Raw genomic sequence first — 17,307 nt, forward strand, 5'->3', positions numbered from 1 at the left:
ATTAATGTTACTTTCAGTCAATTTACATGGACTTTAGTGGGTTATTGGTCATTAAGGAGATTTTTCCCGAAAGATTCTGAGGAGGGGCAAAGGAAGCATTGCACTGAGACAGTATGTTATTTTGTATTGAGACACATAGCATTATATTTTGTTGAATAATTAAAAGAATTCTATCCTCCCAAAATGCTGATGGCAAAACTCTCAGCCAAAATAAGGGTTTAATTTGTTTTCCCTGAGGTACATACAAGTATTAAACCAATTAACAGGCATTAGATATATACTGAAGATTTCATTACAATGGAACCTGTTGCTAAGAGCATCTAGGGCTCTGAGACAGAGTCCCAACTTTTAAACAGGTGGCAAAAATCTAGTGGGTTCATCATTCTTCTCCCTTTATTCCTGCTTTCTATATTCTAAAAAGTTTTCTATCGCTTCTCCGCCTTTTGGCTAAGATCAAGTGTGAAAAGTTTTCTATCAATGTCCAAATCATACTTATGTGCATATTAAGGTCGTTTATTTTAGACATTCAGTGTTTCGAACTGGTGAGCTACAGGCCAAATTGTGTGCACAAATATATTTTTGACCCAGTCTTCTTTAAGACTGAATTTCGATACTTTTAGATGGGCGTGCCTCTTTGGCTTTTCAGAAGCTCCCTTCTTCCCTACCACCTTACAGCCAGCTATTTGGAAGTTTTCTCACAATGACATTATCTATCTTGCCTCTCCTAGTTTGTTTTCCTAACTTAGTAGCGTGCCTAGCATGTGTCAATCCGCTGCCACCAGTCTGTTGCCAGCAGGAAATTGATCTCTTGGCCTCTTTGAAACATCTCCCTACATCTTGGCCTCTGAATCAAGAAGAATGCCAAGAGTTGGGCACGTTTCCCAGGAGGATGATAGTGAGGTCTTTACTATCTCCATGGATTGGCAAGACTAAACTCTTTCCACACAGCATTTAATGATACTCACGGAATATTTGACATGGCCAGTGTGGAACATGCTGTCGGGACTCTGCTCACATCTCCTCACATCTCTTTCCCGTCTTTGCACACACCAGCTCCCCATTTGCTTTCACTCCCAACAGCCAGCACCTGTGACTCTTTGTGGGCTGATCATCAGATACAGGAGGTATACATATGCTGCCATTGCCCTTTGTTGCAATGACTCTGGGCTATGTCCTACACCAATTCCAGAGTTCCCCAGCAGGATAGGACCTAAGTTACTCTCCAGAGGACTTTTCTTGTCACTCCCCTTTGTTAACCTCCTTCTCTTTCCAGTCTCTCCCTTCTCCAACTCTCCCTAATTACTTTCCCCCAAATGTCATCATAAGTTCTGCTTCTGGGAAGGAATAAAGATAATGGGTGACCAACTTTTCTAGAAATCCTGTAGTGTTCCCATAAAACGAAATGACTCAAGTTGGGACTTGTGAGTTACAATATACGCACCATCTCTGTACACTTTAATTCTTAAGGGCCCTCAGTACATAAATCAGTTACACAAGGATACTTGAGGTTGACAGCAGAATCATTCATCAAATGTGTGCATAGTACTTGGCAAGAGGTACTCCACGACAATGCCAAATTTGCAATAATATGCAAAAATTCCTCTTGCTATCAAGGAACTATGGGACACCTTACAAGTTCAGGTTCTTTTTTTTTTAATTTACCAAATGACAGAATTAATTTATAAACTGAAATCCCAAACCTCAACATGGCTGTAAATTTTAAATTTGGAATAATATTTCCGAAACTTTGACTTTTAATTTGTTACCCTTGAGAATCACTTTCTGGCAAAAGCAGAATGAATAAATGCTAATGATGCAGAGGACCCGGGTTCAGAGACGGTGTTACAATTTTCTAATACATGAAGTATTTAAAGACTGATGAGACAGTACATTATATCTGCATGGTAATTTAGTTCAGAAGTTCACAATTATTTTATTTTCAGTATTAATTGCTTTTGTCTCTCAATAAATGACTCTGTAGGAAGTGGAATTCAATTTCATTCATTTTCAATAATCGAGATTGCTTTGAACTAGCTCAATAACTCTCAGCTCCTCCTGGCCTCCGATGTATTGCTGGTGGTAGCACATAAATAATCTCAGTTTTCTTTTCGGATTCCTAAGCAGAGCTTGCCTTTAGCAAAAGAGCTAAGGTAAACACGGTTGGCTCTCCAATCTCCCAGCCCTTTTGCCATGCCTCTTCAGCATCCATAGTTCTCCTGATTCTCAGGTTTCTCTTGCTGCTATCACCCTGCCTGGGCCCCCACCCCCCCCCCCCACCCCACCCCTCAGGGGCCAGCAATAGGAGAGAGTTATTCACACACCTGAGATTTCTAGACTCCTTGCCTTTGCTCATGCTGTGCCCTCTGCCTGAAGTAGCCGTCTGCCTGCAGATCCAAATACACCAAGAAATGAGCTCAGGGCTCATGTCAAAGCCCACCATCTCCACAGAGCCTCTGCAGATCTCTCCATGTAGAAGAGAGCATGAGGCTCCCCCCGGACTTCTCTGTAGCTCCCCCAGGCTCCTTCATCTCCTTATGCTGATTTAGAGCTATTTACATGCCTCTCTCCTCTACTAGACAATCAGCTTCTCAAGGTTACAAATGACAAGCCATTCATCTAAATATTTCATGTAGTTCTTAGCTATGGTACTTGTCAAAAAAAAGTCTGAATGGGGGGCCGGCACCCCTCACTTAACCACAGCCAAATGGTTAAGTTAGTGCACTCTGCTTTGGCTGCCCAAGGTTTGCAGTTTGGATCTTGGGCACGGACATGGCACTGCTCATCAAGCCATGCTGTGGCAGCATCCCACATAGAAGAACTAGAATGACCTACACCTAGGATATATAACTATGTACTGGGGCTTTGGGAAGAAAAACAAAAGAGGAAGGTTGGCAATAGATGTTAGCTCAGGGCCAATCTTCCTCACCTGAAAAAGGTTGGCTTAAAGAAAAAGTCTGCATGAATAAATAAACCAATGGATTAATGAATGAATGACCATTTGGGTTAAGAGAGGCTTGTCTATGTTTTAGCCACATGAAACCACTTTTGTTCCTCCAACACAAGTTTCACTAACTCACCTCAGAGCCTTTGTCTATCCATAGATTCTAGCCCTGATTAAGTTTTACCACTACTGTGTCCACATGGACCCCACCCAGCCCTGACTAGAGAATTCCTCAAGGGCAAGGACAATGGCGTGTGCCAGGCCCAGAGCAGGACCTCAAGCCATGTCTATGGAGTGAAGAGGATCATGGCTCCCTGTGACTTCATTAGTTTTCCTTTCCCAAGTTCACATTTCAAAAGAGGATTACTGCCAGGCTGCTTTATGGACCACTGTATTAGAGGTCACATTTTAGGTCAGTGAGGGAAGAGAGATAGTAGCCTTATCCATAAGCATTGACCTTGCCCAGTCCCCTTTTAGATTTAGGTACCCTATAGAAGCTTTGAAAGTTTTTACCTACTGTCCGAATCCAGGTGACTTCCAAACCCACTAACCTATCAGCCCTCCATCAACCTTTATGGAATACGTGGGCTATATTTATTGGCACATGATTTCTTTTTATTTGTTTGCAATTCATTTTCCAGAGTGTTGTAATTGTTTCCCTCCACAGATTACAGATTCCTAAGGGAAAGGACATTTGACTTTTCTTAACTGGGCTCCCAGCTGGAATGTTGGCACAATGCTCTGCATTTGGGTCTTGGGGACTGCTGCCAACGATTTGATTCAATTGAATTCAATTCAATTCAGATAGCATTTACTGTGGACCTGCTAAGCAAAGGAAGCTGCATTTGGATTAAGGATGAGGCCCCATACTCACCCCCAGAAAGCTTACAACCTGTGAGGGAAAGACGGGTAGGTAACTATGTTTGAAACAAGGCAGGGGAGAGTGGGGGGAGTTGTAGCAGCTTTTCTTAAGAATAAGATACTCTATGTGATAGCGTGAAGGGATTGAGTTTAATTTCATAATTTATTATACATTCAAAGAGCTGGAAAGAGTTTTACTAGATGTCTAGTCTCTTTCCCTATAACCAATGGAATGCCCAGGAGTTAGGCTCAAAAGTGTATTATCTGACCTTGTCCTTAAGTTCTTAAGTGTGTGTGTGTGTTTGTGTGTGTGTCAGGGGTGGGGGGCCTCCATAATGTTTACCCTGCAGGTTTATCACCATTAAACCTTGTCATAAACCACACTCCCATGTGGCCCAAGGTTGCTGCTATTTACTGGGTTATATGTGCCTTCATTTGCTTAAAAACTACAGTATCTCCCCTCAGCCTACTCCAGTTCTTTTTGCTTTTCCTCATTAGGGATAGTTCTTAATTTTAACTCCTTTTGATGTTCTCCTCTGAACTCACAGCCCAATTAAGTAAGAATGCCCCCAAACTATAAACAGTAAACAAGCAAATAAAAGTTGAGTTTAGGCAACTTAGAAGCAGGACAATCTCATTGCTTCTGCCCAGTCTTCTCCCCCAGCACCTCCAAGTTCTACAATCTTTTCTTTTCTTTTTAAAAAAATGACTGTTTCACATCTTACTTGTGACCCTACTCTTACTACCCTTGGCTTCTCTTTTTTTGTCATACCCAAGAAGCCACTGATTCATATTTTTCTCAGGATGAAGAGCATGAAACTACCCCTGGCTTGAGGGAAGGATGCTTTAGCACAATGGTAAGAGAGACTATCATTGTTGCTTTGCAATCACCTTCACTATTTATCCCTGAAGGAACTTGCTGCTAACTTTCAGGAAAATACTTGCAATTATAATCTAACCAACTTCTCTCTATTGTTGTACGCTTGTCCATCCAAAAGAGTTAAGATATTTCCTACTCTATTTTAGACCTGTAAGGCTCTCCCTGTAGGGATGCCACACATCAGGGAAGGACATTCAGTTAAATCTGAATTCCAGATAAATAACAATAACTGAATATAAGCATGTCCCAAATATCGCATGCAATATACTTATGCTAAAAAAGTATTTATCTGAAATTCAAATTTACCTTGGTGCTCAAGATTTTTAATTTGATAAATCTGGCAACTGTACTTCTTTATCTCACAATTGAGTTTCAATGCCTATAAGAGAATTTTGGAGACAGATTAGAGTGATGGTCAAGAGTGGAGGTTCCAGAATCAGACAGAAAATAATTTGTATCCTGCATTTGTCACATATTGTGATAGTAATTAGGGCTTTTTACAAGTACTCTGATGCTCCCCTTCTCAGAATAAGATACAATTCCACTTCTCTCCAGTTTAGGCTAGATGTGGCCACTTAGCTTTGGCCAATGAACTTCATGTGGAAGCTCCTTCCCTTTTTCCTCAGTGAACATGGAGGCATATGCTAAGGTGAAGCCTCCACTAGTTTGGGTTCCTGAGTATCTACAATAAGCAGAATATCTTACAATGGGCATGTAGCATGAGTGACATATATTTTTGGGGAGTAAATTACTGAGATTTGTAGGATAACTAAGGTTTTGTTGGAAAGGACACTGAATTTGAAATCACAAGACCTACACTTAAATCTTACTAACTTTCTACTTGTTGGCTTTGTGATGTCTGGGAAATTGCTCCACAGGTCCAAGCACCAGTAGAAAAGTGGTGCTGCTGATCCTCTAGCAACCTAAGATTCCCTACAGTGAGCATTTCTGGAGTATTTGCTGTATGCCCAATTTGATAATACTGTGAGAAATACAAAAATCAGTAAGATACAATCACCTCACCAACAACAAAAGCTAAACAAAAATATATGAAGAGTCACAACAATTTTATTGGACTTACCACATGCCAGACACTGTCCTAAGTACTTTACAAATATTAACTCAGTAGGGGCACATATGTATGGTGACAGACAGAAACTAGACTTTTTGTGGTGAACACGACGCAGTCTACAGAGAAGCTGAAATATAATGATGTACACCTGAAATTTATATAATGTTATCAACCAGTGTGACCTCAATAAAATAATATGCAAGTCCTATGTTAAAAAAATATATTAACTCATCTAATTCTCACAACAACCCATTGGGATAGGTGCTATAATTATCCCCATTTTATCCAGGAGGAGACAGCACAAGGAAATTAAGTGGCTTACCTCCATTAATTGGCAGTGTCCATTATAAAGGTTTGGGATTAGCATCAGAGCTACCAAAAAGGGATAGTTGACGATAAGATAGGGAGCATCAGTCACAATGTAAATCAACACAGCACTTCCCTCACTGATAAAGTTTTAAATTTGGGAGGTGAGCGGTCAACTGAGTTTAACAGGGGACTTCATGATTTACTGAAGCTCCTTACTTTCATTGCAGACCCTCTTTCCTTTAGTCCTGATGTTGTTTTTTAAGTTGAATCCACATTTCCAATATTCTGTTGGACATTTTTCTACAGTTTGATGACTTAAACTCGTTATGTTCACAAACGACTCATTTCCTATCTAGTTTCTGCTGCTAATACCTTCTCCATTTCTGAGTGGACTCATCATTAATCTAGTTGTCCAAATTTGAACCACTGACCTTTGAGTCCTTCTGCTCCCCTCTGCCACTGTCCTAGAGCGTGTTTTTCTATGCCTTTCCTCATCTTTGTCTCATCTTTCCACATTTGCTGCCAATATGCTGCTTTAGATTTTTCCTCCCTCTTATTTCTACTCCTGTTATCACAGCATCCCACTTTCTTGCCCTACCTCTATTTCCATCGTGTTCTAAAACATTTTACCTAGAGATGCCTGGTTTTTCTTCCTAAAGGGCAGTCCTACCCTGGCATCCTACTCCAAAGTTCATAGTGGCTCTCCATGCTCTACTGAACTACACACAAATCCTTCAACCTGGCAATCAAGGCTGTTGGTGGTTGGTGGAGATACATAACTCTTAATTCTCTGCATCACATTTCTATAGAGAGAATTTTACTTTCAGTCCCTCTCTCAAGAGAGAGCAGCACTGGGGAGTACATTCATTTTTGCCAAGCCTGGTAAGACCGGGATAAACATGGTTGTGTATGTGCGATGAGGTTGAGCTTTGGCTGACTTCTTTGGAAGTAGTCTGTTATGAGATGTCTCTAGTCTCCTCTTTTCCACCGACTCCACCCTTGGGTCTAGAGGCTTGTGATTGTCTATATGCTCTGTTGGGACCAAGCAGACAAAATTTAGAAAGCCTTATACTAAGTTTCTGTTCCAAACTACATCCACCATGCTAGCTTTATTGGCAATTCTACTGGTAATTTAACCTGTTTCGTTCCTATGTCTTTATGTGAAAATGTTTAGAACCCATAGGTGAAGGAATATGACAATGCCTCAAAATCCTAATAAGAGCCCTCTGCAATTTGGTATCAATTTATCTCATGAGTCTCTTAATCAACTCTTTCCAAATATTGACCTGAAGGTTCTTACCCAAATTCACTGTTGGTTGTCCTCCAAGTGCATCAAGCAAGGCCTCCCATGCCTTTATGTCATTGTACATTCTGTCTCTTCACAGAGAATCCATTTCTCACCATTATTTTTCCTGGAAAATCCTATTTCAGAGTCCACTTAGGACGTTAAATATCCTTCAAGCATAAAAGTAGTTTCTCATCTGCATCAATTACTTTCTCTGCCTCCCTGCCCCTGTACTTAAGTTAGTTCATCTTGCATTATTTTATTTATACTCTTGTCTCATTGTCTTTTCTGAACTGTAACTTTCTTTAAGTATCTGTTGTCTGATAGCTCACAATTCCTAAAAAATGAGTAATAGTATCCTTAAAAATATTGATTGAATTCAATGTATGGTCTTACTTTTAAACAGTAAGTGACAGAACAAAGCTCTATGCACAATAAAAGTCTTTCCTTTATTAATTCAAAGATTTACAACTTGAGTTTTGCAAGTACCGTTATTCTCCTCTCATATTTCTATGCACTTAAGGTTCAAAGAGGCTGGACTCTATTTTGGTTTTTAGGCATGAAGCATCTTTAGACAGTTCTTTGGAAGTATTTGCAAGCTTCCTTTTTTCTTTCCTTATTATCCTCAGGCCAAGACCTGTCTTATTGCTGCAAACACTCTGTCTCTCCTACGTTTACAAACAGAATGTTCATAAGGACAATTACACCTTTCTAGTCCTCCTCCATACATGTACTTTGTCTGTGTTTCTTAATATACCTGACAAGTAGTTTAAACTCTGCTCTGTCTCAACACCTGCTTTTCCTCTGTGATGATTAAACATTTTCACTTAAAATTCTACTCCCTCCTTTTCTGTGGCCCCACATAGAAAGCCCTATTCTACTTTTGTTAAACATGGCATAGCAAAGATACACATTTATCTCTACCTCCTCTCCAAAGGCATAAATCCACAAGGTTAAAGAGGATGGGAGAGGAGACAACAGCAGATGAAAGATATCAACAAAATTTTAGTAGCTGGAAAGCATATAGAAAACTTAGCAGACCAGAGAGAATTTAAATGTTCAATTGTGGGTTGAGTCAAAGAGGAGTGGATGGTCAACAAGACCAAGCCAATTTATATGACAGAAGGAAATGTAATTGTAGTATGTGACATCTTCATCTGTGAGCAATATTTGCACAATTATAATAGTGCATAGTTATTAAATTCAAATTGTGAGATAACTATATTGGCAAATGGGGGTTGGAAACTGAGTACATGAATATAATTTGAAAGGGTTAAATCTTTATCTTCTATAATTAGATGTCAGTAAATGGTTTCTACAGTTGAATAATAATAATAATAATGTATGAACAAGTAAGTCAGAAATATTAGAGTAGAATAAAAAAAAGTGCTGAAAAGTTAAAAATTGTTGCCTCCAGGAAGCAGGAGTCACTGCTGGAAAATGCTGGAGCATGGAATCGCTGTTTTGTTATAAGCCTTGTAGAACTGCCTGACTTCTTGAGCTGAATACATGTGATACTTGTCCTCTACAATGAAACCACTTCACTCAAGTGTAACAGGACATAATTTTAATATTTCTGAAATTAGGAGCCTTTTGAGAAGTAAAACTTTATTTAAAAAGTATTAGCCAAAGGTTCTCATCTTCAGGATTAATCCTTGTGTAAAACACTGACCATTTTATGATGACTTTGGTCATAAGGTAACAAAATGTGTCTCACGTGCTCCAAGAAGGCTAACCCTATGAGAGTGAACATCCGGTCTGGTAGATCCCTTTCCACACCCACATTCGGAGTGGGTGGAGCAGAGCTTTCTAGGCTTGATTCTTCACAGCCATCCCAACATACCATCTAACTGTTGTCACATGAAACTCTGGGTCTAGAAACTTGCCACGTTTATATAAGCTTGGCTTATGCTTTTTCATCTCTCCGAAATGTCTTTCTTCACCTCCCTAGAAAACTCTTAATTAGCTTTAAAACTCCAGGGTGAATGTTCCTTTTTCTATGCTAGTTCCCCTCCCCTAATAGTTAATGGTGTCCTCTTTCTGTTTGCCTGATTATATTACCACAAGGCTCACAACGAATTACCTCTCTCTGTGTCTTTCCCTTTAGTAAACTTTGAAGTCTTCGAGAACAGAACTGTATCTTACTTCTTTTATTCACAGTGCCAAAATTATTTATCAAATAAATAAATAGTTTCAGAAAATTAGGCAGCTCCTATCAAATACCTGAAATGTTCATCAATTTTACAAAGAATTACCCATAACCCATCATCCACTTCTATCTAAAAGTCCAACTGATGTGAGGACGCTGAGCTAATATGCTTTAAGTCTTAACACTAAGTAAGAGGCATGCTGCACAAATATGTCTGCCGAGCTAAAATGTTCAGAGTATGCTCTCTTGCCTTTATGACTCTCACAGCCTGTCCCAGAACTCTCCCATCTTTTTCATCACAAGCTTCTCAACTGGAAAAAGAAAAGTCAGAGTGGTGGAAATAAGCAAGGAAAAATTGCTAGTCCGAATCAGACATATTCCAAAGTCAGTGCTGAAATTCTTCAAACTCTAAGTCAATATTTGGCAGACCTTTGACAAGTCTGAGTCAAATCGCATGAATGCTAGAGTCTGTAGTGAAAGAAGACAGATTTGTCTAAAATTGGTAGAGCGACATGTCTCTTGATGAGCCTCAGCCTGCCCTTCCAAATCTATTTCCTTTCTTATAGTTCCTGGGGTCTCAGTTCTTCAACAGATAACCCTAAAGAGTCCCACTGCTTTTTTTTAAGCTATTCAAGCTGGCCTGATCCACAAGACTTCTCCAGATAAGCTGAAAACTATGCTTGATTGTATTTCCATACCAGGGACAATTATATCATTACTGAACTAAAGAGAGAAGAAGTGGCCTTACTTTCTCTCTCTACAGATATATCTTTTCATCTCCTAAAACTAGTGAAAACATGGCTGGATGAAGCAAAACAAACAGATGAAGAGTAGAGAAATCTGAGAGTAAGTGTCTTGGGCCAGAGAATCCACTAGTTTTCTGCCTCCATAGTGATTAATCAACACATACAGAACGTCTCTGAAATGTCGACACAATTATAAACTTTTTTAACAACTTGAGTGAATATGTGTAAGCAAAACTTGTACAATGAAATAAGCCCTTTGACATAATAAAACATTCCTTCAAAATATCAACATTCTGCTTGTACTGACGTGTGTTAACATGGGAAAGTTGGATGCATTTCATTGGGATATTATCCATTGCCGGTGCTGCTTTGTACAAAGTATTCTGCAAGGTATATAGATCCTCAGATCAACCCTGGAGGAAATCCAGACTGGTAATTTAGATGACCCAAATCACCAAGTTTACTATTTTTCACTCCAATGTTTTTCACTGTGTACACAACATTCATACCAAGTGAAGAGACGAAATGAGTAACGATCCTGCTAATTTATGCAAGCAGAACAACCTGCATAATTCAGTACAGTAATGCTGGTAGGCAGCATGGTGCAATGGGAAGAGCAGGTCTTAGAACCCAAAAGTCCTCAGCTCAAATTCTTTGAGCCTTTCAGTTTACTATTTGCAGAAATAGGGAAAACACAACAAGAGCCACTATATTGAGTGACTGGAAGAAAGCATCTAGCATAGGCTTAATAAATAGTGATTACTCCAAAATATACCATAGCCCTTCATATATTTTACCCATATACACACGGCCTCAAGTTCCTAAGGAACACCGCATTCCTTAAGGTTTGCTATGGCATCCTGTATAGCAGGTGTAGAGTCTGGGAGAATCTTTTAAAAACTCCTTTTTCTTCTTCCGCCAGGTTCTTTTACATAAACATTTTTTTAATGAATCCCCCCAGTCTTTGCTTATGGATTGCACCCCCGACCTAATTACATAAGTACCTGATGGGCTGGAACGCTTCCAAAAGGGCCTCTTAGGAAAAACAATCTGAAGGGTTTTCTTCCCCTTCTTTTGTAATTACATAATTACTCAGCTGACTAATATGAGTCACTGTGTGCCATTCTAATCTCCCAGGCACAAAATAGTTTTATTATTTTCCTTGCAACTACCTAATTACCCAATGGATAGCAATAATTCCTAGGCTCTTTTCAGTAACTAATCTGTAAAGCTCAAGGCTGAAATTTCTCCAGAAGTCTTTGAAAATGGAGGACTTAGAATAATATTATCATTCACTACACAAGACATTGGAGCTCTTGGTGACAAAGGTGGTCCGATGATACACCACAAATAAATTTGGAGAAACACTGTAAGACTCTGGGCATGGGATAAGTTAATGAGGCAGATTCTCCCTGCTAGGACCTAGGAAATAAGTGTTCCTGAGCCAGAACAGCAGTGGTTGAGTGCGCATCTCATCAGTTAAAAAAGAAATTAGCAAGAATTCCTAATATATGTGTATTTATTAATAAATTATATGGATCTGCATATAATATATGGTTGACCCATATATTAATTAAAAGCAAGGCTTAATTAATATTTTGATAAAACCTAAATGCCAATAGAAATTATATTTTTCCATATCCCAATGGAGGCCTAGTGTATTGTTTTGGAGAATTTTGCCTTCCAGAATACTCAAGTCTCCAACTTGTTGTAGAATTGGTCCACGATTGACCTATAGTTGCTCAGTCTCTATTCATTTATAGGATAGATTAAGAGACTGCTCATATTGATTCTTTTCTCCCTTTTAAAAAGGAAAATGTAAGGAAGTCATGCAAACCCATCAGTCTATCCCCGAGTATTTTTCTAGGGGATGCTCAGAAACCAACAGGCACAACCATCTTCTCTCCATCCCTTTCCCGACCTTCTTCTTCCCCTAACTTCCCATCCAGCCCCAAGAATGGTGGCTTATGAAAGTTCTCTTTCTGGTCTAGAGTCTAAAGGGTTGGGCAGACTACATGATTTACAAAGCCAACATGTTGGTCTATGCCCTGAGTATGATAGATTTCTAGTAAAAAGAAACACATATTTATCTAAGCTATTGAACAGCTAGGTCAAATCGATATTAAATCTGATCAAGCCATTTTCCAATGTATAATAAAATACGAAGTCATGTTCATAATTCAACTGTATTTAGAATTGTCTTCTATAGTTCATATTCATTAAAACTTTTTAAGAAAATGGCTACATTAAATTTTATTTTAGAATTAATAAAAATGTTGAACCTAAAGAACTTCTGAAACTTCACTAGTACAGCTGAACCTCGTAATATGCTTGTAATTTACCAAAGTGATTATTGATTCAAGTCCATGACAATGAATTTTATATTCCAGAGAGTCACAGCTCACATTTTTTGTTGTTGTTGTTGAGGAAGATTAGCCCTAAGCTAACATCTGCTGCCAATCCTCCTCTTTTTGCTGAGGAAGACTGGGCCTGAGCTAAGATCCGTGCCCATCTTCCTCTACTTTATATGTGGGATGCCTACCACAGCATGGCATGCCAAGTGGTGCCGTATCCGAACCCGGGATCCGAACCGGTGAACCCTGGGCCGCCGAAGGGGAATGTGCGAACTTAACCACTGTGCCACTGGGCTGGCCCCCACGGCTCACATTATTTTTAAAGTTTCACAGATGTTAGAAAAAATAAATCTGAAACACCGTTTAGTCAAGTCTGATTCTTCTGGTACATAAACCAAATCACACACTGTAGAGGGAGTAGCCCCACTGAAGTCGTTTTGACAGTTGAACACAAACAGAGGCCCCAAACGATGAACACACAGAAACAGTACACTCCCCTGGAGGGAGGCAGCTCTGGCTTTGAACGTCTGGAAGGGAGCCAACAGGCTGTCCATTAACTCAAACCTCTCAGATAACAACAGTCACCTTGCTCTGTCTTGGAAGGGCCTCCTGATTAACACCTTCCTGCCCCATCTTGGACCCCCAACTTGCTCAACTCTGATAAACTAGGGGAGAGAATCAAAAGAGAGGGAAGCCAGGAAGCTTACTGACTTATCTGTAAATGTACAACATCCCACTCTCTCTGCCTAGCTTTGAAGTTAAAGACTCTTCTTTCTCCATCCAACAGCTGGGAAAGTTGCTTTTTCAAAGAGGCACTCTATCCATGTTCATCCAAGTTTTTAGACCGGTGATTTCCTAGAAACAGATCTATTATCTTTACTCCTCTCTTCTTAGACCTCTTGGTACCACCAAACTAGACTTTACACTTTTTTTTTTTTAAAGACTTTATTTTTTCCTTTTTCTCCCTAAAGCACCCTGGTACATAGTTGTATATTCTTAGTTGTGTGTCCTTCCAGTTGTGGCATGTGGGACGCCGCCTCAGTGTGGTTTAATGAGCAGTGCCATGTCCGCGCCCAGGATTCGAATCAACGAAACACTGGGCCTCCTGCAGCGGAGCGCGCGAACTTAACCACTCAGCCACGGGGCCAGCCCCTAGACTTTACACATTTTTGAACTTTGTCTTTCAGAAGTCATTGGTTGTAGTCTATTCTTCCAACCAGAACAAAAATGCTTGGAGGATTTTGATTATAAGATTGACGACTCCCCTTCAAGCCGTAAACAGTCAGATACAAACAGAACATTACTGAGAATAACGGAAATGAATAAAGAGAGCTAGGACTGCTGTCTAGTGGAAGGAATGGTTCAAAGATTCCAGGACTGGCCAGATACAGTCGGTTGACTATTGCCTCCTACAGATCCCATTGTTACTAGAAAGAAGTTTTACACAGTTGTAGAATATTCCAGCAACATTAGAAAGACACTTCAATATACTATTCATTCAGTGTATAAAAAATTGAGAACCTACTATTTTCCAGATACTATTTATAAGGAACTAGAGAGACACGATTCATTCATTCACATTTTGAGTACATATTCATTATAAGCCACGCAAGTGCTGGCCACACACCGTGGGTCCTAGCATATGGAACCATGATGTACCAATTCTAGGCTCTGATTACTCTAGTAGGGCCTGATAAGGGAGAACTCAATGATTATTTGGAGCCCTAGAATCTAAAAATTGCCTGCCTGCCTGCCTCCCTCCCTCCCTCTCATCCATCATTCTAATAAGTATTAATGAAGGGTCTATATATGTTCCGTAGATTGCTGGGCACTGAGGATACAAGAGTAGGCAGACCCAGCTATGGTTCCTGCCTGACTCTTAGAAAACTTGACACAAGTCAAATTTCTTGTGTTTTGCCCAATTGAAGAATAAGACATTAATGTGAGAATCACACAAACATCTAAAACTGCAATGGTCATTCATCCTTGGTATATCTTTTTTTTTTTTTTTTATTAAGATTATGATAGATTACAACCTTGTGAGATTTCAGTTGTACATTATTGTTAGTAATGTTGTGGGCACACCACTTCACCCTTTGTGCCCTCCCCCCACCCCCCCTTTTCCCTGGTAACCACCGATGAGTTCTCCATGTCTATATGTTAACTTCCACCTATCAGTGGGGTCATATAGAGTTCATCTTTCTCTGTCTGGCTTATTTCGCTTAACATAATACCCTCCAGGTCCATCCATGTTGATGCGAATGGAACAATTTGGTCCTTTTTTATGGCTGAGTAGTATTCCATTGTGTATATATACCATATTTTCTTTATCCAGTCATCAGGTTCTGGGCATTTAGGTTGGTTCCACGTCTTGGCTATTGTAAATAGTGCTGCGATGAACATAGGGGTGCATGTGATTCTTGGGATTGCTGATTTCAGATTCTTAGGGTAGATACCCAATAGTGGGATGGCTGGCTTGGTATATCTTTTTTACTCCAACTTTATTGAGGTATGATTGACAAGTAAAAATTGCATAAATTTAGGTTTTGCAATGTGATTATTTTTCCCCTGAGGAAGATTCTCCCTGAGATAACATCTGGGCCAATCTTCCTCTATTTTGTATGTGGGTTGCTGCCACAGCACGGTCACCAATGAGTGGTGTAAATCTGTGCCTGGGAACCAAACCCAGGCCAACAAAGCAGAGTGCGCCAAACTTAATACCAGGTCACAGGGCTGGCATCACATGTGATTTTTTTCAAGGTGTATAATGTAATGATTTAATATTGTGAAATGATTATCATAATCAAGTTACTCCATCACTTCACATACTTAGCATTTTTTGTGTGTGTGGTAAAAACTTTTAAGATCTACTCTCTCAGAAAATTCATGTATACAATACAGTATCATGAACTATAGTCACCGTGCTGTATATTAGATCCCCAGAACTTACTCACCTTATAAAGTTTGGACCGTTTGATCAACACCTCCCCATTTCCCCCACCTCCCAGCCCTTGGCAACCACTGTTGTAAAATCTGGTTCTATGAGTTTGACTTTTTAAGATTCCACACATAGATGAGATTGTAACCGTCATTAGTCCTTCAAGGTGAGGTAGAGGAGGCTGTGATACGTTAAAGAGAAGAAGTTTGGTCAAAGAAAAGGGAAGAGTCTGTTAAGAATTGACTGAGAAGGGGCCAGTCTGGTGGTGTAGTGGTTAAGTTCGCATGCTCTGCTTTGGTGGCCTGGGGTTCACAGGTTCAGATCCCGGGCATGGACCTACACATTGTTCATCAAGCCATGCTGAGGCAGCGTCCCACATATTAAAAATGGAGGAAGACTGGCACAGATGTTAGCTCAGGGCCAATATTCCTCAAGTAAAAAGAGGAAGATTGGCAATGGATGTTCACTCAGAGCCAATCTTCCTCATCAAAAAAAAAAAAAAGAAAAAGACTGAGAGGGTCTTGTTGTTTAAAATTCTTCCCTGAACTCGTTTACCTTCTGCTGATTCATTTTCCTTTATTTTAAAGGACTTCTCTTGACTGAAACTCTAATTAAAAAAAGAAATAGGAATGTCTGAGGTCTGAGAGGTCTGCAGAGCATCAGTTCCCCAGTCTGGATGGCTTATACTCCAAGTCCTTACACTCACACATGGTTTCTATTAAAACCATTGAGAAGTACTCTGAGCAGCGTCAACCACACATTTCCTCAGTAAGCCACAAAATAAAGTGCTATTAATTCTCACCAATATTCATTAAATGATTGCCTTTTATTGCATAGGTCTGACCTCTTACCATTGTCTCGAGGTTTCCTATAATTTTTTGACCCATGGGTGAACCTCTTTGCATCTTAGGGAGCATACCAAGTGGTCATAAAAACGTTCAAGGCTGCCTTCACTTACGAGGTCTAATATGCTATTCAGATAGAAATCATATTAATGTAATTATAAATAGTCTTTTTTAAAAAAGGAAAGATCTGTAACACCTACTTCTTCCCTCTCGCTGAACTCCACGGTAGGAATAAGCTTTCTTTCTGGAGAAAGACATTCTTTCTGAATCTATTAATACATCACTCCAAATTTTCCTTTTCTTTTTTTGATTCACTTCCAAGTCCTGTTGAAAGTGGTTAAAAAAAAGTTATTTAAAAAAACACATTATATTTTACATCTACTCTGACCGTTCTCAGGTTACAAGTCTCTGAAGTGCGCTTGGCCTGTGGCCGGGTGTATTTATTACCATTAATAAATGAGTTGCTGGTGTAAGAATGCAAATTTTATGTGGCCCACGTATAAATGAGTCTGTTAAGAATGACCAGATACACATTTTATGTGACTGCTAAATAATTATGTCATAGAAATACAGCTTGTGAATTCAACATTAAAGAAAGAAATGGATTCGAATAATGTTAGAGTATTTGTCAAAACACGGTTTTGGTGAGTTAAGGCCATAAAAAAAGGACAAAAGAAAACGTTCGGGTTATAGGGAAGAGAATGTGGAAGCTTAAGCTTACCACAATGGGCTCTGATGGCCACTTGCTTACCTTCATGTCATTAAATTATGAAGGCACATACAATTCACAAAACAGCTCTTATGTTTTCAACATTTTCGCCTGTGAAGACAGGCACTGGCTGAGGGACATATGGAGCTGCATCTGTAGACAGTGAAAAAATTGACATCAGAATTGAGAAAATGCAGTCAGGTAGTGGGCATTTGGTA

The 17,307-nt window shown here is 39.6% G+C and overlaps 1 protein-coding gene across 3 annotated transcripts in view; it reads right to left on the minus strand.

Moving 5' to 3' along the window:
• Positions 1–17,307, minus strand: part of RARB (retinoic acid receptor beta) — a 694,304-nt gene that overhangs the window by 483,603 nt on the left and 193,394 nt on the right. The window contains exons 4-5 of one of the 3 annotated variants that reach the window (XM_070492836.1): positions 17,132–17,242; positions 16,581–16,704 (exon numbers count right to left, since the gene is read on the minus strand). The exons of the other annotated variants lie outside the window; for them this stretch is intronic. The gene's annotated coding sequence lies outside the window, so the exon portion shown is untranslated. The remainder of the gene's footprint in view (positions 1–16,580; positions 16,705–17,131; positions 17,243–17,307) is intronic. 3 annotated transcript variants of the gene reach the window in all.

Source organism: Equus asinus, chromosome 21 (assembly GCF_041296235.1).
Source record: "Equus asinus isolate D_3611 breed Donkey chromosome 21, EquAss-T2T_v2, whole genome shotgun sequence".
NCBI lineage: Eukaryota > Metazoa > Chordata > Mammalia > Perissodactyla > Equidae > Equus > Equus asinus.